The sequence below is a fragment of the Panthera tigris genome, chromosome X (assembly GCF_018350195.1).
Source record: "Panthera tigris isolate Pti1 chromosome X, P.tigris_Pti1_mat1.1, whole genome shotgun sequence".
NCBI lineage: Eukaryota > Metazoa > Chordata > Mammalia > Carnivora > Felidae > Panthera > Panthera tigris.
This window is the reverse complement of record NC_056677.1, coordinates 96,048,304-96,070,107: the sequence shown is the minus strand read 5'-3', so window position 1 is coordinate 96,070,107 and position 21,804 is coordinate 96,048,304.

Below are 21,804 nucleotides of genomic sequence, written 5' to 3'. Positions count from 1 at the left end.
TGCCCCTACCCCGCTCAAGCTCTCTCTCTGCCTCGAAATAAATAAGTAAACTTAAAAAAACAATCAGGAGGCTTGACAAAGGAGAAATACCTATCTATGGTCGTGGCGCCTGAGATAGACCGACGCGTGAACGTCCTTTCCTTCCGAGGAGGTGAAGAAGGTCCCCTTTTTTGCCGAGGGTCGGTTGACACCCAGAGGCGTGTCTGAAGTCTTCATGGAGCCAAGCGTGGTTCGCCTATTTGTAGCCACGGGAAGGATTCCGGTCCCTTCTGCATTTTATCAGCTTCTCGGGGGGCAGATTCGTGGTATGTTTTTATTCCGCTCTCGTCGTTCCTTAGGGCTTATGTAACAGCTGCCGAGCATAGTTCGAGCTCTCTATCGATGTGGTGACCATATTTTCCAACTGTGGCCTGACAGGGTGCTTACGGAAACAACGGGATGGGATATTTGCCGCCCAGTGGTATCGCCGCCGTTCTTACAAAAACAAGCGCATAGAACCGTAAAGGTCCCGACACGCGGCCTGTGTCCTTAGTATCTTTCCTTTTTGCTGGTATTTCATATGTCAAATTTTGGGAGGCCCTGTACCTTTTAAGAGTCTGTTACAGACTCCTAGAGCGAGAGGGAATAAAGTGGCCCAAATTCATGAGGGTGTGGAAGAAGGAGCGTTCTGATCTGCAAGCGGGGAAAATACTTCCGTCGAGAGAAGCCATTAATGTCCTGGAAAGGGCTCTTTCAGTCTCCGGGCCAACATCGCCTCAGACCGCTAGGAGAGCCAGCCCTGAGTGCCTAAGAGGTTTCCGCAAATGTTGCGACTGTTGGAAAACAGCAGGAGGTTCTGTTTCCTACTTGACAACATGTGCCCTCTTTTCCCCTCTTGGGGGTATTTCTTTCTCTTGAGATCAAGAACCAAAGGGACCTGGCACCTGGAAGGTTCTCTGGCTCCTTGAAGGTCGGGGCGGGATGGGGCTGAGATGACAACAGGGCTCCGTTTGCTCTCCTTTCCCAGCTCTGGGGATCTGAAGGTGCCATTCCTCCCCTGAGTTTATAGTTGTCACTGTGTTAACTCTGCAGGACCATGTTCTGTGTCCCTGAGCAAAGCAAAAGACCGGGAAAGAGTGCAAGTGTCTTTACATTTCCGGCTTAACCGGTGATCCTGGTTGAGAAAGTCACTGCTCCTCCCCTAAGAGTTGCCTCCGAAATCAGGTTGAGAGGGTAGCTTTCATTGCTGAGTTCTAGATAGAAATAGCTCTTTAAAAAAATTTTTTTTAAATATGTATTCATTTTTTTTTTTTTAAGAGACCGAGACAGAGCGTGAGCGGGGGAGTGGCAGACAGAGAGCGAGACACAGAATCCGAAGCAGGCTCCAGGCTCCGAGCTGTCAGCACAGAGCCCGACGTGGGGCTCGAACCCACGAATCGCGAGATCGTGACCTGAGCCGAAGTCGGGCGCTCGACTGAGCCACCCAGGCGCCCTGTTAACTTTAACTCTTAAAATTAGCCCTTCGGTGGGGCCCCTGGGTGGCTCAGTCAGGAGAGCGTGCGATTCTTGATCTTGGGGTTGTGAGTTTGAGTCCCACACTGGGGAGAGACTTGACTTAAAAAACAAAACTAGTCCATGGGGACCGGGAAAGATACGCTCTTGTCCGAAAAGAAAGGTGAGGTGATTCTATTGGCAAATCCTATAGTATCCCTGAGCACTCTCCAGCTTGTGACTCCGCAAGCGACGTGTACGCGGCATTTTATTTTTTTCCGGTTATTTTTAAAAAAATTTTCGAGCAAGAGAGTGCAAGTGGGGGGAGAGGGGCAGAGGGAGAGAATCTCAGGCAGGCCCCGCGTTCAGCGTGCGGCCCGACGCGGGGCTCGGTCCCACGACCCTGGGATCGTGACCCGAGCCCGAACTCGAGAGCCCGCCATCCAACAGATCGAACCGCCCAGGCTCCTCCATCCATGGCCTTTTTTATCAGGGCGCCCCGGGGGGCTCAGTCGGTTAAGCGCCTTGGTTTGGGCTCAGGCCGCGGTCTCAGGGTCATGAGGTTAAGCCTGGCATTGGGCTCCCTGCTGGGTGTGGAGCCTTCTTAAGATTCTTTCCCTCTAGGGCTCGTGCTTTCTCTGTCTCTAAAAGAGAAAGAAAAAAACCACAAAAAGCAAAGCAAAAGAAACACACACTTGGCAATCAGACCGCCTGGATTTGAATCTGGACATTGCTACTTAACCAGCTGTGCTCCCTAGTTTCCGCATCTGTTAAATGGGAAGATAGATATTTCTAGATCCTGATAAGTGAAGGCAATAGGTTGAGGAATCCAGAATCCTGGTACTGTTCATATCTTGTCCGAACGTTTTCTTTTGAACATTTTGTTGGTGAGTTTGTTTATTTATTTATTTATTTTAAGTTTTTATTTAAATTCCGGTTAGTTAGCATCCAATGCAATATTAGTTTCAGGCGTACAATATAGCTATCTCATCGTTTCCATACAACACCCGGTGCTCATCTCGACAAGCGCACTCCTTACTCCCCATCCCCTATTTTCCCCAACACTCCCCCCCACCCCCGCCTCCCCTCTCGTAACCATCGGTTTGTTCTCTAGCGTTAAAGGATCTGTTTCTTCTTTTGCCTCTGTCTCTTTTTCCCTTTGCTCGTTGGTTTTGTTTCTTAAATTCCACATACGAGTGAAATCATACGGTCTTTGCCTTTGACTGACTGATTCCGCTGGCTCCATCCATGTCCTTGTAAATGGCAAGATTCCGTTCATTTTGTATGGCCTTGTATATATACACCACATCTTTATGCATTCGTCAGCCGAGGGACACTTGGGCTGTTTCCATAGCTTGGCTATCGTAGAGAATGCTTTTACAGACATCAGCGTGCATGTATCTCTTTGGATTCGTATTTTTGTATTCTTTGGGTGAATACCGAGTGGTGCCATCGGTGGGTCGTAGGGTAGTTCTGTTTTTAACTCTCTGAGGAACGTCCATACGGTCTGTACTGTTCTCCAGAGTGGCTGCACCCCCGTTTGCCTTCCCGCCAGCGGTGCATGATGGTTCCCCTTTTCTCCACATTCTCGCCAACGCCTGTTGTCTCTCGTGTTGTTGATTTTAGCCATTCTGACCGGCGTGAGGTGATACCTCATAACATTTTCTTTTCTGTTCAGTTGAGTTTACTGATTTGTACTTTATTTATTTATTTTTTCATTCATTCATTCATTCATTTATTTAAGTAGGCTCCATGCCCAACGTGGGGCTTGAACTCACAACCCTGAGATCAAGAGTCACATGGTCTACTGACTGAGCCAGCCAGGCACCTCTCGGCATAACCTTTTCCCGGGAAAAAAGCCTTACGAGATCGTTTCATAGCGTGAATGGAACAGTCTGTTAATGTATTTGTATCTCTACAAAAGGCAAAGTTCACGTTAGATACAGGTCAGTGCTTACATTTTAATTGTCCTTGGGAGTCCTCTTGGAAGCCCCATCACCAGAATCCAAGTCGGCTGCTGGAGTTCCAGCTCTCACATCTATTTTCCAGGTAGCAGAACGGAGGGAGAAAGGGGAAAGGCGGTATCCTCCGTCTTTCCAGGAGACTTCCTAAAAAGTCCACGTAATGTTTTTGCTTACATCTTATTCTTCTTTAAAAAATTTTTTTAAATCTTTATTTATTTTTGACAGAAAGGGAGAGACAGAGGGCGAGCGGGGGAGGGGCAGAGAGAGGAGGAGACACAGAATCCGAAGCCGGCTCCCGGCTCCGAGCTGGCAGCACGGGGCCCGATGTGGGACCTGAACCCACAAACGGTGAGATCGTGACCTGAGCTGAAGTTAGGTGCTTGACTGACTTCGGACTTCACCTAGCTGCAAGGGAGGCTAGACAATATGGTTTTCTGTGTTGAATATGCTCAGCTAACCATTAAGATTCTCTTTACTAAACAGGAAGGGGGGGAAATGGATATTGGGAAAATTTGGAGCCAAATCAGTTCTTTGTGTAAATTCTTTTTTTTTAATTCATATTTTTAAAGTCTATTTCTTTTGAGAAAGAGAGAGCAGGGGAGAGTGCACACAAGCAGGGGAGGGGGCAGAAGGAGGGAGAGAGAATCCCAAGCAGGTTTCTTACCGTCCGCATGGAGCCCGACGCGCGGCTCAGACTCCAGAACCGTGAGATCACGACCTGGGCCCAAATCAAGAGTCAGACGCTTAACCGACTGAGCCACCCAGGCACCCCCTTTGTGTAAATTCTTATCCACATTTGTGACTTTCCTTTTTCTCAGGAAAATAAGTTTCCTCCTACTTTCATTGTTTGTACCTAGATGGGATTATTGGTTCTATTGAAGGGAACGTCTAACATTGAGTACTTACTCTATGCTAAGTGTGGCAGTCATGCTGTGCTGTGGAGTGTACTAGAATTCCCATTTCACGGATGAGGACATTGAGGCACGGAGAGGTTAAATAAGTTCCTGTGTAGTGGGAGACTCAGGATTCAAATGCAAGCAGTTTTTAATTTTTAATTTTAGAGAGAGAGCAAGTGGGGGAGAGGAGCAGAAGGACAGAGAGAGAGAGAGACAGAGAGAGAGAGAGAGAAAGAGAGACAAAGAGAATCCTCAGCAGACTCCAGGCTCAGCCTGGAGCCTGACGTGGGGCCCAATCTCACAACCCTGGGATCGTGACCTCAACCGACCGAGCCACCCCGGCACCCCCAAAGGCAAGCAATTGGAGGCCAGAACCTCCTTATTAACACAGCACCTGTTGGTTTGCTTAGAGTTGGCGAAAGGGAATGAGGACAAGTGGGAAAGGAGGAGAGAGAGGCACCCTCAAAGCAGCACGTCTCCCGTATGAAATGTGGGTAAATTCTGTATTCACAACAGATGGAACATGGGTATCGCGTCATACTTGAAATATTTGATTTGATACGCGTATGTTTTTTTATTGAGTTAATTGGTTTGCCAGTCGAGGACCTTCACGGTCTGGCCTCACCTTTTCACATTACCTTACCTCCTACCACCCAGTGTGACAACCTGAGAAGAAGTTTTAGAAATTGGCAAGTTTGGGTTTCAAGGGTTTTTTTTTTCTTTTTTTAACTATTTTTTTACTTATTTATTTTTAAAAAGTTTATTGATTTTTTTTTTTTTAATTTTATTTATTTTTGGGACAGAGAGAGACAGAGCATGAACGGGGGAGGGGCAGAGAGAGAGGGAGACACAGAATCAGAAACAGGCTCCAGGCTCCGAGCCATCAGCCCAGAGCCCGACGCGGGGCTCGAACTCACGGACTGCGAGATCGTGACCTGGCTGAAGTCGGACGCTTAACCGACCGCGCCACCCAGGCGCCCCAAAAGTTTATTGATTTTTGAGCGAGAAAAGGGAGAGAGAGAACAGGCAGAGGAGGGGCAGAGAGAGAGGGAGACAGAATCCGAAGCAGGCTCCAGGCTCCGAGCTGTCAGCGCAGAGCCCGATGCGGGGCTTGAATCCATGAACCGTGAGGTCATGACCTGAGCCGAAGTCGGACGCTTAACCGATGGAGCCACCCAGGTGCCCCTAAAGCTTTCTTTTAAAGTTTTTTATTTATTTTGAGAGACAGAGAGAGTATAGGCAGGGGAGGGGCAGAGAGACAGAGCGACAGAGGGAGACAGAATCCCAAACTGGTTCCGCATTGTCAGCACAGAGCCTGATTTGGGGCTTGATCCCAGAAACCGTAAAATTATGACCTGAGCTGAAATCAACAGATCCTTGGGGCGCCTGGGTGGCTCAGTCAGTTAACATCCGACTTCGGCTCAGGTTATGATCTCGTGGTTCGTGAGTTCGAGCCCCGCGTCGGGCTCTGTGCTGACAGCCCGGAGCCTGGAGCCTGCTTCGGATTCTGTGTCTCTGTTGCTCTCTGCCCCTCCCCGACTTGTGCTCGCTTGCTCTCTCTCTCTCTCTCTCTCTCTCTCTCAAAAATAAACTATAAAAAAATTAAACAAAGATATTAAAAAAAAGAAAAATAGAGTCGGATGCTTAATCACCTGAGCCACGCAGGCACCCCTTACCTACCTCTTTATATCTGAGTTTTATTTTTCTTTAAAACAGGAGCCATAACACCTACTTTAGAAAGGCCCCTGCAGAGAGCCCGGGAGACACGGTATAGGTGATGCTGTTGGCCTTCAGAGGAATGTTATTTACTCCCATCTCCTTGATTTCCCTCTTCCGTTTCCCCACCCCCACCCCTGCCCCTCCTCCTCCTTTGCCAGGGTGCTCTGGTCAGACTGGTTTAGTTACTCTTCCTTGAGTGCAATCTACCCTTTCCAGCCTCCGTGCCCTTGATTTCATCATTGCCTGTTCCCGACCCACCCCCATTCTCTTCCTCTCGCAGACTGGCATGTCTCGAAGGCCAAAGTCTGCCCACCAGTACTGTTTGTTTGCTCTGCACGGTGTTTATTACCTGCCTTTAAAGGGGGCACGCTGTGCTTCGTTCGGCACATATCCCACTCCTTGCTGTTTTCTGTCACTTAGAACATTTATACAGATCTCTGGCCTCTGCTGGGCTCCCGAAGGCATTTTGCTTTGAGACCGCCCCCACCGGAGTTTAAATCCTGCCCAACGTTCAAGGCCATCTCAAATTCCTTCTCCCGCATGAAAGCCTTCCTAGATCTGATCATGACCTGAAATTTCTCGCTGTCCCCCCTGCCCCCCTTTTTTCCTCCTAGACTACACGAAATGTATTTCTTCCTCGGCTTTGTGGTAATGGTGTGTGCGAGCCTTACTTAGGCGCTCCCCGAAGTCCAAGCTCCTTGAGGACAGGGATCTTGCTTTATTCACTTTTGCAGCCTCCTCAACACCACCTACTGTCTTGCTCCTGTTAGGAAGGAACTTAGATGGTTACTTGACTGGTCCGTGAAATCAACCTTGCTGTAAAGCTAAACTATAGGAGTTCACAAAAAAAAAAAAAAAAAAAAAAAAAAGCAAGCAAGCATTTCCTAGAAATGCATTTCAGAAATGCATAGCAGCGTGTTTTGGTAAGCATTCAGGAAGCGTCTGCCCGGACCACGCTCTAGGAAAGTCAGAAAAGTAGATTTTTCCCTCAGTCGGCGATGTTGGCACGGAACCTGTATTTCTTTCGTTTTGCTTCCAGATCGGTACTGACGTCAGTCCCCCAGCCGCCTTGGCTGGTGCTAAATTTCATATTCAACAGGATGGGCTTTGAAAAGTAAATGGAGTGAAAACCCATAACCTGGGAAGCTCTGAAATGAATGTGCATGGTTAGTGTAATCAGTGACTAATTACGGTGAGGTTTATGGCCGTTTTGCTCTCTCACCCTGAAGAAATTTCAAGACCAGTTATGCACCACTTCCTGTCCACGAGTGGGGGGCCGGAGGGTCGGAGAGGGGACGTCACCAAGAGGTCCACTTCTATCATAGGTGGGTTGATAGATGAGCTTGAGGCTTGAAGAGTAATTCTTCTAAGTGGGTCATTCGGTTTCCTCTGGTGATCCAGAAAGTCTGGAATGGACCCCATTCTGTCAGTACAAACCTTTGAGGAAAGTGGGAAATCATTGCTGGATTTCAGAGCTGCATGGTAATAAAATGTGGCTGCGGCTTTTGCGGGGATAAAAGGAATCATTTAGAGCCTCCGACACCGTGAAGCGAGGCCACGCCTGAATTGTGGTCCTCAAGCTTGCCTGTCCTTTTAAAAAAAAAAATGTTTATTTATTTTTGAAGGAGAGAGAGAGAGAGAGAGAGAGAGAGAGAGTGAGAGTGTGAGCAGGGGAGGGCAGAGAGAGGGAGACACAGAATCCAAAGCAGGCTCCAGGCTCTGGGCTGTCAGCACAGAGCCCCACGCAGGGCTTGAACTCACGGACCACGAGATCATGACCTGAGCCGTCGGACCCTTAACTGACTGAGCCACCCAGGTGCCCCATTGCCTGCCCTTTTTGGCTTTGGTGCACCACCAGGGACCAGGGCCCCCAAGTTCTCCACTCCCACCCAAAATTGAGAGAAGATTGAAAAAGGCTGCACTGCACAGTGTTTGCAACAGCCACCCCCCCCCCCCCCACCAAAAGTAGAAACCCTGACAGATCCATCGAGAATGAATTAGATAAATTTACTTAGGTTGCAACCAGAAGCAAAGCAGTTCTTTCAAAAGAAGACAGATTGGGGCACCTGGGTGGCTCAGTCAGTTAAGCCTCTGACTCTTGACTTCAGCTCAGGTCATGATCTCACTGTGGGTTCAAGCCCCACATCAGGCTCCATGCTGGTGGTGTGGAGCCTGCTTGGGATTCTGTCTCTCCCCCTCGCTCTGTTCCTGCCCTGCTTGTGCACTCTCTCTCTCTCTCTCTCTCTTGAAATAAATAAATAAATAAATAAATAAATAAATAAATAAATAAATAAACTTAAAAAAAAAAGCCCAGAAGGATGTTTAGCAAAGGCCATTGATTTATCTGGTGGCAGGTGTGTGTGTGTGTGGGGGGGGTTTGTAGGGAAAGTTGCCTTTTTAATTTATGTTTTTCCTTTGTTTTTAAATTTTTTTAATGTTTGTTTATTCTTGAGAGACAGAGAGGGAGAGAGAGACAGCACGAGTGGGGGAAGGGCAGAGAGAGAGAGGGAGACGCAGAATCCGAAGCGGGCTCCAGGCTCTGAGCTGTCAGCCCAGAGCCCGACGCGGGGCTTGAACCCCCAAACCCGTGAGATCGTGACCTGAGAGCTGAAATCAAGAGTCAGACGCTTAAGTGACGGAGCCACCCAGGTGCTCCGAAAAGTCCTTTCTGATGTCCTTTACTCACCCTGAAATGCGACGTCACTGACCAGAGTTCTGAATGTCACCCTTTGGAGGAAGGGGGTGTGGCAGAGGGCTTCTTGAGGTGTCAAAGCCTTAACCCCAGGAGACGTGTGTTTAACCATGGGGTTTCAACTAGTTCCTGGTCAAATGGAACCACAGGTTCCACTTCCAGGCTCTTTCCTGTCTCGGGGGTTCTCGGTTCTGGATCCAGGGAGTTCCAGACCACTCGGCACCTGCTTTTCTGGCATCTGGGTTTCGGCCGGGATGTCACTTGGGGGCAAGAAAAAAAGATTCTGCTGCTTCGTGCAAGTTTGTAAACCACTGAGCTGCACCCGCACTTAACTCTAAACTAGGGGGAAGAAAACACCCTTCTCCTATGGATGATGCGAGTTAGTTTATGGGTTAGTTTATGGGTCAGCGAGTTAGTTTAGTGTGTGGCTTCGGGATAGACGTGGGGTCATGCGTAGAGGTGTGACTTAAAGTCTTTAGTTTGGCGATCTTTCTACCGCGTCATAGTGCCTCCCGTTCGTGGCTTAGAGGAGCTCTGTATGGTGAGCTCAGGGATACAACTGAATTAAACATATTGAGATGCCCGAGTAGTTGTTTTTTGCAATGTGTATTTATTTACTTTATTTATTTAAAAAAATTTTAATGTGTATTTATTTTTGAGACAGAGAGAGACAGAGCATGGGCAGCAGAAGGGCAGAGAGAGGGGGAGACACGGAATCCCAATAGGCTCCAGGCTCCGAGCTGTCAGCACAGAGCCCGACGCAGGGCTCGAACTCCCGGAACCACGAGATCATGACCTGAGCTGATGTCAGATGCTTAACTGACTGAGCCACCCAGGTGCCCCTTGGTATTTATTTTTTAAGGAAGCTCTATGCCCAACTCAGGGCTCGAACTCATGACCCCCGGATCAAGAGTTGCATGCTCTACCAATTGAGCCAGCCAGGCAGCCCCCGTGGTTATACTTTATAGATGACTTATCTCTAGGTGGTTGATGCCTTGACTCCCGAATTTCTCAATCAGCATCCAGAGTCCTAAAAAAGTGGGTCTTGACACATCGCTATGGTGTAAAGGCAGAGACAAGAATGGTTTTTGTTCACAGGGGAAGAGTTATGAATGGTACATATCTGAGTGGCTCCTTTTCTTTAATGTTTATTCATTTTTGAGAGAGAGAGAGTGATAGGGGGAGGGACGGGGGGGGGCGTGGCAGACAGAGGATCCGAAGCTCGGCTCTGCACCGATAGCAGTGAGCCCGATGTGGGGCTCGAACTCAGGAACTGTGAGATCACGAACTGAGCTGATGTCGGATGGTCAAATGACCGAGCCGCCCAGGCGCCCCTATCTGAGTGGCTCCTTACGGACATCAGGAGGCCAAAGGCAGTTGACTGTTTATAGGAGGAAAAAGTCCTGAATTAATGGCCTTATCCGTAACCCACGTTGCTGTGCCTTTACACCTGACTGAACGATAACGTGGTTTCCAGTCTCGGTTCCCTTCCGGCGTTGTGGCCTTGGGAACATTCTGGAAGGTGTCTTGGTACAGTCTTAAACAGTTCTTTTATGAGCCCTTTCTACTGCCCTTCATTTTGTCCCCAGTCCAGGGATTGTGCCGTGTTCTGCGTGGAGCTGGTCCAGTAGGTCCCTCTGTGTCCATTTACGTCTATTCTCGGGGCCGGGCCAGGCCCGGTGGTGACTCATCACGTTGCTTTTCATTTGGAAGCAATTTTAGTAGGCCCCAGATGGATTTTTTTGTTGTTGTTGTTGTTGGTTTTTTTTGTTTGTTTTTTTAGCTTTCGTTTGATTTCTAGCAGCAACCCTCAAAAATCAATAGTTGAAAAAAGAGGTAACGGTGATCCTAATATTAGCCTGGGCTCCTCTCACTAGATTGTCCCGGCGGCCACTGGTGTTGGGGGACAGGCCGAGTGAAGGATGCTTCTCCTTTGGTGTATTTCTTCCAGAGATCGGCACTGCAGTGCTGCGGGGATTGGGTTACCTCCAGCTGGAGCTACGTCGGTCGAAGATAAGGAGACCAGCTCGTGAAAGCTGGTTAGTCTGTCATGAGCAATTTATACTCTGCAAACAAGAGCCGATATCTGTTTGTTTTGAAAAGAGAATGCGCCATAGCGAGGGGGAGCTGCCTTATTGGCAAAATGTGGCACGAAACCTGGGGGCGGATGTGTAGGGAGGTGACTGTGAAGGAAACGTGTTGCCGTGACTGTCGTGGGGGGTGGGGGGCCCTCATTACCTGCCCTGGCCCTGTGACTGTTTTTTTTTTGTTTGTTTGGTTTTTACATTGATTTATTTATTTTGAGAGAGACTGTGAGCACAAGTGGGGGAGGGGCAGGGAGAGAGGGAGAAAGAGAACCCCAAGCAGGCTCCGCGTCGGCGGGACTCGAACTCCCCAACCGTGAGATCGCGACCTGAGTCGGACGCTTAACCGAATGAGCCACCCGGGGCACCCCGTCCTGTGACTGATTTTATCCAGTATGACGCCCACTGCTCCTGCATGAAATGTCTGCTTGCGTTTCTTTATCTAGAATATGGGGGGAAATAACCTGTCTTACCTACTTCGCAGGGTGTTGCAGCAATCAAGGAAATAATAGATGTTCTAGTTCTTTGAAACCCGTGGAATGCTAGACACACACCCACACACACCATCCGTCACCACATCCCACTGGAGAATAATTGTGAAATTCTGTCCCTTTTCTTTCTGCCCCTTTCTGCTCCAACCAGAGTTCATACGCTTTTTCTGGGTTACTGCACATGCCTCCCGATTTCTCTTTCTACCTCCAGCCTCCCTTCTACAATAGATTCTCCACTGTACTGTCGGACTCGTTTTCCAAAATCCACGCTTAATCATGGCTCTCCTCCTCTGCTCTGAAATCTTCAATAGCTCCCTAGTACCTATGACATCAAGTCCAGACTTCTTGACCTGGTATTTAGAAGTCTTTGTGATCTCATGCCTATCAAGATTTCCATCCTTTCCCCTGATATTCTTTAATACCCCATCCAGCCTGTAACATTTAGCCTCCGCAAATGCCATATCATTTCTTAGAGCCTTTAGGATTTGGTCATTTCCTTGTCTTTACTTTTTGTTTTCAAGCGTCAAAATTCAGTGCCCCTAGGACCCAATTTAAATGCCACCTTTTTTTCTGTGTTAAGCTTTCTGATCGCTCCCCTGGGGGCATCTGTTTGGCCAGGATATTGTGAAGGGAACTCAAGCGTTAGGTGGTGGCCGAGTCAGGTGACTACTCAGATCCCTTTCAGTCCTATTCATTTTTCTAAGCTTGTGCTTCGTCATAAACCAAAGAATGCCTTCCCCCTCCCATTCTTCCTAGCATCTCCCTTCTCCTCCCACCTTGAGCTCTGGCTTTCTCTCTTCATACTGGCAGAGAACCTTGCTGTTTCCACCAAAGAGGCAGGCAAGCTGGGGGACTTTCACCGGAGCAGACAGGATGTGCTTCAACACTGCTCTGAAAAAATAAATGGTGTCAGTCTGTTGGCCTGGCACGCTATCCCAAGACAATTTTTAATCACTGTAATTGCTCTCTCTCTATTCTTCAGGCATTTTGTGACATCCTTCAGTTGCTGCCTTGCCTCCCTGCCTCCCTCAGGTATATATACCTTCCTCTCTAGACTTTAAGCCCTCTGAGGGCAGAGACCTTGTCTCATTCATCGTTTTGTCCCCCATAGTACTTAAGGGTACTCAATCTCTGGTGACTTGAATTGACAGTGGATGAAGAAGGAGCTTTTGAGGTTGTTGTTGTTGTCGTCGTCGTTGTCGTCTATTATTTTGAGGTTGTTGTTGTTGTTGTCGTTGACGTCTATTATAACATCTATCATCGTTGTCGATCCCTCCCCATCGTCTGTGACACTAACCATCGTGAAGCTTCCTTTTTGTGGCTGGGCAACAACCAGTCTCCTACTGTGTTGGAAAGACTTTGATTTCTGGCGGAGCAGCTCTTGGCTTTGTGCAACAATTCGCCCGAGTCCCTAGGAAAGAGAGCAGTTTCAGAAAGAATGATTTGTTTGGTTTCCATTCGAAGCAGGGAAAACAAATAGCAATAAAGTATGGCGTGGCCATGACACTTTCACTGGGGATCCTATGGCCGCGTGACCCACAACTTGAACAAGTCCCATGAGCAGGGGTGGGATACAACCCCAGAGAGCCAAGACAACTGTCACCCCGAGTCCGGAAGAGGGGGGCCATCGGAACGAGCAAAGAGGACTTCATGGCGTCTGCCTTCGTAGATGCACTTGGCAGGACAGCGTGGGGGTAGCTGGAAGCGGGGCTGTGCAAAGCATGGTGAGGAATGGAAGCCAAGTTCATTAGGTGACGTTGGTGTTTTTATTTTACCTGTAGCTCTGATCACAGATGCCAAGTCTTGTTCTCCCCTTTTTGTCCCTGTGTCTTTCTCTGGATCCTGGTGAGTAAAGGATATGCCTAGAGGATCAACAAACAATTTGAAATACTGAATTTTTATTTACTTATTGAGAGACAGAGAGAGCATGAACAAGGGAGGGGCGGAGAGAGAGAGAATCTCAAGCAGGCTCTGCACTGTCAGCTCAGAGCCCGACACGGGGCTTGGGTCCACCAACTGTGAGATCCTGACCTGAGCCGAAGTCAAGAGTCAGGAGCTTAACCAACTGAGCCACCCAGGTGCCCTGGGAATACTGAATTTTTAAGTGAGGTTGAAGCCCGTGCATGGAGGTAATTGTCAAGGACCGTGAGACTGTAGAGATATTGACGCCTACAGACCGACATAGAGACAGAATACTGCAGGTCGGACTAGAGGTGCAGAGAAAAGACCCGGTTTTGGTATAATCAGTGATGCCAACTGAAGGGGAGACTGGGCCAACGGGAAGCGAGTAGTCAGTATGGAAACCCAGGCGAGCCGGGGCCAGAGGGACTCAGATTCTAGGAGGGCATACACATTCCAGGCACTAGGAAGGTCATTGTCCCAGTCGGGAGGTCTTAGGCCTTACTCTGGCCTGGGTGAGCTATCCTTGAGCGGCGTCTTCTCTGAACTCCCGAGTCTATGCCCATCCCAACTCATCTTCTGATGACGGATGGCAGTCTGCAAGAAGAGGTTTGGACGGCACACGCATGCACGCGCGCGCGCACACACACACGCACACACACCCCACTTTGGTCTCTGTAAAGGAGTCCTCCATGAATGAATACATGGACGTTCTGCTAACCAGGACAATCTCTTATGACTTTGGTAGCGTGGATCGGTTTGCCCCCGGGTCTGACTCACTCGGAAACACACGCGGGATGGAGTTTCTGGGAACAAGTTCTGAACGATGGTGTATTTGCCAGCGGTTCCCTGAAAAGCCTTTTGGCCGGCTGGCTGGTCAGCTTTCCCTTCGGACACCCCTCCACTGCCTGGCTGCCCTTCTCCGGTTACGGCGAGGGGGACCGATCGGCTTTGCCCTGCCTTATGCCAGACGGGAGAGTCTTCAGATGCCAGCAAATGTCTCCTTGGCGCGCTCCCCCCCCCCCCCACCATCCATCGCGGTTGGGGGTGTTCATCTTGTTTGCCCATTTCTTCTCGCATTTTGCAAATGCCTCAGCTGTGTTTGTGTCTTTTCCATCCTTCAGTTCAGAGCAATCTGTTCGTTTTGACGAGCCAGCAGCTTCCACGGCGTGCTAGAAAGCCGGGGCTGGGTAACCAGAGCTTTGGTTTTTCCCCTGTTGCAATGATGTCAGCGAGGGTGGAGGGCTGGGGGAAATCCATTCATGGTCATCCAGTATGTTTTGTGCTGCTAAACTGTCCCTGTCTTTTTATCCCCTGAATCTATTGTTATAAGAGAAACACCACCGCTTTGCACCCTCATTCTGTGCCCCTTCCCCCCCCCCCCCGCAACGATTTTTTTCTTTAATTATGCCATTTCAAGCTGTTTGCTGCGTTATCTAATGTAATTTATATTATCTGTTGACAATTACACCGGAATGGACCCATTTAGAATATTTTTGTGAAAGTCAGTGGGGAAACCAAGGTTTTCTGTTTAGAAACTTGACGTTCTGTGTTGAATTGTGTCCTCCCAGAATTCCTGTGTTGAAGTCCTCTCGGTATCTCAGAATGTGACCTAATTTGGAAATAGGGTCCCTGCAAATGTAATTAGTTAAGTGAGGTCATATTGGAGCAGGGCAGTAGGGCGGGCCCGTATGCAATGAGTGGTGTCCTTATGAAAAAGGGAATTCAGAGGGGGCGCCTCGCTGGCTCACACAGTAGAGCGCGTGACTCTTGATCTCGGGGTCGTGAGTTCAAGCCCCGCGTTGGGTGCAGAGTTTACTTAAAAATAAAATCTTTAAAAAAAAAGTGGGGGAGGTATTTGGAGACACCTACCGGAAGGAACACCAAGTAAAGGTGAAGGCAGAAATCAGGGTACTGTTTCTACAAACCAAAGAACACCAAAGATGGTCAGCAAAGCCACCAGGACTTAGGAGGGAGGCATGGGACGGATTTTCCCTCCCAGCCCTCCGAAAGAACCAACCTTGCCGACCCCTCGATCTCAGACTTCCGGCCTCCAGAATGGACACAGGAAGTTTCTGTTGTTCTAGCTACTCAGTTTGGGGTCCTTTGTCACAGCAGCCCTGGCAAACCAAGGCCCTCCCTCCACCGAAACATTGCAGCTAAGTGTGCGTTCCGTAGAGGGAGGAACAAACACACGGCTGGTGAACTCACAACATGTCAGGCGTTTTGGAAGGCTCGACAGTCTGAAGGTCGCTGGAGGATGGAAATCGTGGGTCCCCAGAGCAAGCCCCGAAGCCACGTGCTGCCCGAGAAGGTGGAGATGATGGGCAGGGCTCGGAGCTGCCCGCCAAGGGCGGGTGACACTGGGCAGATGTTCTCTTGTGTGTTTGTAAAGTCAGGTCACACGTGCCCACTTCTCCCCTTCTTCACAGGGATGTGGTGTGCGTGGATGTTTGGAGGTGTTTGGTCAATACACTGGGCTGAGGACGGTCCCCCCCTGCAGCGTCCTATAGACTGGAAGTTATTTGGCCCCTTCCAATGAAGCCTCAAGTGTAACTGCCCTGCTCTCAGCTGTATCAGATGAATCATTGGGAGCAAGCCCTACCCAGATGAATTCAGTTTATTAATGTTTGGCCTTGGCCCCTGCCAGGTGCTTTAGGATAAAGCGACTCAGCAGAGCTCAGGGAGGTGTTGGCAAGACCTTCCCGGGGGCCACCGGTTCTGCCCTCGCTTCTCCCTGCCTTTCTGCCTCCGTGCCCTGAGCCAGCGTCCTGATCCCGGACTTCTTTTTTTTTTAATTTTTTAAAAAATGTTTATTTATTTTTGAGAGAGAGAGAGAGTGCGTGCACAGGGGAGGAGCAGAGAGAGAGGGAGACACAGAATCCGAAGCAGGCTCCAGGCTCTGAGCCGTCAGCACACAGCCCGACGCGGGGCTTGAACTCACGAACCACGAGATCCTGGCCTGAGCCGAAGTCGGACGCCCAACCGACTGAGCCGCCCAGGCGCTCCCCGATCCCGGGCTTCTGATACTCTGTGCCCACTGCGTTCCAGCCGTGAGTATCCATTCCGGCAGCGGCCCACAAAACAGGCACCACAATCTTAGGTCAGCCTGGTCTTTCTGGAGGCCAGCCGGGGGTGGGGTTGGGGGGGGGGTGGGAGTGCACCCCGTGTTTCCGCTTTGCCTGGCTCGTCGCCAGAAAATCCGAGCTGCTCCAGTTGGAAAGACTTTCTAGAGGCCGGAAACTGGATCTGGCTCGTGTGCGTTTCAGTGGCTTATTTTCCCAAAGCTAATTCGTGCCTTATTGCTCAAGATTCAGTGGGTGTGTGTTTTAAGTAGGATGACGATATTTGCTGAACCAAAAGTTGGTTAGGTGGTCCAATCGTGGGTTGTGGGGGCAGGAATATATATATATATATATATATATATATATATATATATATATATGTATGTATATGTATATATATATATGTATGTATATGTATATATATGTATGTATATGTATATATATATGTATGTATATGTATATATATATGTATATGTATATATATATATGAAAAGTCTTACAAAGGTATGAAAATGAAGTATGTAGTTAACAAATTTGACAAATCGTTTCTAAAAAAATGTTTATTTTGAGATGCCTATGCGTGTGGGGGAGGGGCAGAGAGAGAGCGTCCCAAGAGTTAGCATGGAGAGTCAGCAGGGTATCCGACAAGGGGCTCATGAATCGTGAATCTCGCGAACGTCCTGAATCGTGAGATCATGACCTGAGCTGAAATCAAGAGCTGGACGCTCCATGGGCCGAGCCATCCAGGCGCCCCCGACAAGTCATCTTTATTGAAAAGTACATACAGGAGTTTCTGAAATTAGAACAGACGCGGATGGTTCACAACAAATACTTACTGAGCGTCAGTTACATACCAGGTGCTGTTCTTGGTCTTTGAAATCTATCAGGGCACCAAATAGAAACCAGTGTCTCTGGCCTTCTGGAGCTACATTCTAGAGGTAGGGCTATAAATCCTCAAACGTTCAAAGGCCCTTCCTGGGATGTTTTTACAACGCAAGGTCTTTCCAGGTGTCAGCATTTTCGTGAATAAACTTTGAAGTAAGATCTGCTATTTGCAGGAGTACGCGTCTCTCTGTGCCACAGGGGAGGTGTGGGGAAAGCCATCTGGCTGTTGGCTCTGGCTGGCCCCTGCTTGGGGAGTAGAGAACTGGACGGTAGTCCTTGGGTGACTTTATCTCCTGCCCCAAGCACACCTTTGTTGGGACCTTTGTTGTCGTTTGAACTGATGTAGGCACTGCTTATATTGTCACAGGCTTCGAAGTGGTGGGTCTGCTGCCGCATCTCCAAGGACGGTTCTGTGTGCCGTCCTTACCTTTTGTCGTTACCTTTTGTCGTTACCTTTTAAGTATTGGCAGCAGGCAGCTCGCCTGCCGGACACCTGCCCGGCTCTTAAATCGTTGCGGAATAAATGAAGGAGCAAACGGGAGCCTTCCGGATAGCTTCTTCTGTTGGCAAACGGGAGGAATGTTAGTTCTTGCTGCACTGGTAAAATCCAGTGTCCCTTAAAATAAGGAAAGGTGCGGACCACGTGGGTCGATGGGTGGTGCTGCCCTGGGTTTTGAGGTTCTACTTCTCCCCATGGGGGAATTGTGACAAGGGTAGCGAGGGGCCAGGGTTGATCGAAGACAGTTGTTTTTTTTTTTTAAGTTTATTTTCACGGAGAGAGAAAGGGTGTGCGCGTGTGAGTTGCTGGCAGGGGGGAGGAAGGGGGTGTTGGGCGGAGAGAGAAGGAGGGAGAGAACCCCCAGCAGGCGCTGTGCTGTCAGCATGGAGCCCGATGTGGGGCTCGATCCCACGAACCGCGAGATCGTGAGCTGAAAGCAAGCGTCGGAAGCTCAACCCACTGAGCCACCCAGGCACCCCATCAAATCAGTTTCTAAGACTGAGAGTGTTGAAGCCGGGTCTTTAATTCGGTGCCGCTCGTACTCCTGGGTGCAGGAGAAGCACCTGGATGGCTTGTGAAAACAGATTGCACCTAACCTCAGAGTTTTTTTGATTTATTCCGTCTGGAGTGGGGCCCAAGAATTGGAAATTCCTTTTTTAATTTTTTAAAAATGTTTACTTATTTTTGAGAGAGACACAGAGAGAGAGAGAGAGAGAGACAGAGACACAGAGACGTCGTGAGTGGGGGATGGGCAGAGAGAGGGAGACACAGACTCCAAAGCAGGCTCCAGGCTGTCGGCACAGAGCCCGATGCGGGGCTCGAACCCACGAACCGCGAGCTCATGACCTGAGCTGAAGCGGGGCGCCCAACCGAGCTGGAACTTCTAAGAAGTTAGCGGGTAAGGCTAATAATGCTGCTGGGGGACCGTGCTGGTGTCGTGGCCGCCGGAGTGGTTCAGTGTGTGCGCTCTGACCAGTAGTTAAATCCCAGTTCTTCCCCTTCCTGTGTGGCCCGGGACCTGTTTCTTCACCTTCCAACCGGATGAATATTGAGGATACGTTAGGCACGATTATCCCTGCTTTGCTTCTCCACAGCTTGGTAATGTGTAATGACGATGCCAGAACAGCACAAGTCACTTGCTGGTGTTTTTTCTGACCCCAAATATGTCCTGATAGGTAGTCAGTGGATTAGAATCTGCAGGAGAACCAAAGGCCAAGAGTTGGTGGGGACGTTGGAGTTTGTGCGCGAGATCTGCAAACTGAGTGTCAGATGTCCTTACTTTAACATTGCGTGGGATGCCCTAGGCCAGCGGGCAAGCCAAATCCATTGTTGAGAATATTTCTGTGGCTCGGTTTAAAATCCACATTTCACAGAAAGGCTCAATGAGCTGGTTTGAAATGAGGAATTTTTCTTTTTTGTGCGAACACATGCTCCGTATTTTCCAAAGTGTAATCCCTGGGCCATTTGCATCAACCTGGGGTGCTTGGTAAAAATGGAGATTCCTGAGTGAGCCCTAGTTGATTTAGAATCGCTAGAAGTGAGGTCCGAACCTCTGTACTTTCAGAAAAAAAAAATCCCACTATTCTGGTGCACGTAAAAGCTTGAGAAACCCCACCGCAAAAGACGATCCCTCCCATATGACGGCAAGGACCGTTAATATATGTCAGTTATAATTGATCATCAGAGGAGTTCGTAACATTGGCAGGATCCCCGGTAGCTCTGTAAAGCTCATTCCGACAACGAGCTGCCTTATGCCACCCTATCTGATACTCTATAATCAAGGACGGCTAGGAATGCAATGCAATGCAACGATAGCTGATGTATCCTTATTACCGTCGTTGTTAAGTGGGTGATGCAAAATCGGAAAACCATGTGATTCCTGAGTTCTGGTGAACTCTCACGGTGGTGACCTGGCTCAGTCCAGAGCCCCCACTGCTGTGTCTTTTCGCAAAATTGAATGCGTGCCGCTGGAGCCTTCCCAGGGTTAAAACACATCCTCCTGTTCCACTCTGGTATCTCTTTGTTTCAAAGTCCGTGCCAGTAACCACAGACCTACTTTATCCATGGGAAGAGACCGAAATTGTTAAAATTCAGTTAAGTCCGGACTAGTGCCCAACGTGTCTGTACATAGCTCTTTATTTTTATTTATTTTTTAAAGTGTTTGAGAGAGAGAACGAACACAAGCGGGGCAGCGGCAGAGAGAGGAGGAGACAGGGAATCCCAAGCAGGCTCCGTGCTGTGAGCGCAGATCCCCACATGGGGCTTGAACTCACAAACCCTGAGATCTCATGACCTGAGCCGAAATCCAGAGTCAGGCGCTTAACTGAGCCACCCGGGTGCCCCTGTACGTAGCTCTTTAGCGTTAGCCAACACGGCAGGGCTGAGAGCTTCCGTCCGCTCTGTCCTTCTCTGACGTGGCCTGGCTAAAAGGACTCTGGTTTCTGTTTTTGACCTTCACTTAGCATCCTACTCTGTCAACTCCTGTTTCTGCCACCTCTGCTTACCCACAAAGGATAAGTGACTTCAGGGACTATACTTTGAGAAAGAGCTGGAATCCTCTCTCTGTGCCTCTGAGGTGTAGAAATATGTACACGCATTCTACCCTGGCACCGTGCGATGACTTGCTCATGCAATATGAGCATCCTTCATCCGTGTGCTCTGCCGTTTAGTCCAGCTCTTTGAAGAGCGTGTTGAAGAATAAACAATAATATTTGCATCGTGAGGAAAAACTGGCAAGTCCTTTTTTTTTTTTTTTAATGTTTATCCAGTTATTTTTTTTTAATTTTTTTTTTTAACGTTTATTTTTGAGACCGAGAGAGACAGAGCACGAACAGGGGAGGGGCAGAGAGAGAGGGAGACACAGAATCGGAAGCAGGCTCCAGGCTCTGAGCCGTCAGCCCAGAGCCCGACGCGGGGCTCGAACTCATGGACCGTGAGATCGTGACCCGAGCCGAAGTCGGACGCTCAACCGACTGAGCCACCCAGGCGCCCCTATTCAGTTATTTTTTGAGGGAGCGAGCAAGCCGGAAGGGGCAGAGAGGGAGAGAATCCGAAGAAGGCTCTGTGCTGTCAGCACAGAGCCCGATGTGGGCCTCGACCTCATAAACTGTGAGATCATGACCTGAGTCGAAACCAAGAGGCGGATGCTTAACTGACTGAGCCATGGAGGTGCCTCTCCCTGCGAGTCCTTTAATGTATAACTTGAGTGAAGATAACCAGTAAAACTATAGGACTCGACTTTTTGGTGTCTACTCTAAACTTTTGCCTTAGTCCCTACTCTGAAGGGGAATAAAGAAAGCTATATTCATTGAGCACCTAGTCTGCAATTTACACGGGTTACAAGAGGCCCAGACGGGGCTGCAACTGAGGGCTATCCGATGCTATGCTAGATTCTGGAAACTCCCATATTTTCATTTTCTCGTGGCCGCCGGTGGCCTTCGAGGGCAAGCTTCTTTAACGATTATTTAGGACAACAGCAATATCTGTGGAACCTCATCTGATAAGCACGTTTGTCCCGAATTATGGGTGTAAGTTGTATCTGGTCTTTAATTCGGATGATTTGTGTTTACAGACTTCTGTTTTCGCATATTTTCTGCCATTTCTAAACAAGCAAGCTTTGGCTCTGATTAGAGAACAACAGGAAATCAATCTCATGTGATTTTTTTTTTTTTTTTTTTTTTTTACTGTAAATGTTTGAATTACATTTATTATATCTCTCCATCACTGTTTGCTGTCTGGTGATGTGAAGTCAAATTGGCCTGTGCCTACATGCTGGTTTGGTGTGCACCACCCTCGTGGGAGGTAACAGTGGGGTTCTGTCTGTGATGGGGAAGGGGACTCTGATCAAAGCTCCGGAGAGCCATAGAAATTCCAATGAGGCTTGTGAAAAAAAAAAAAAAAAATACGCCCGGGGGTGCCCAGGTGGCTCAGTGGGTTAAGCATCTCTTGATTTCACTCAAGTCATGATCTCCCTGTTGGTGAGTTTGAGCCCCGTGTTAGGCTCTGCACTGACTGCAAGGAGCCTGCTTGGGATTCTCTGTCTCTCTCCCTGCCCCTCTGTCCAGATCGTGGTCTCTCTCAAAATAAATGAATTAAAAAAAAATGTGTATATATATATATATATATATATATATATATATA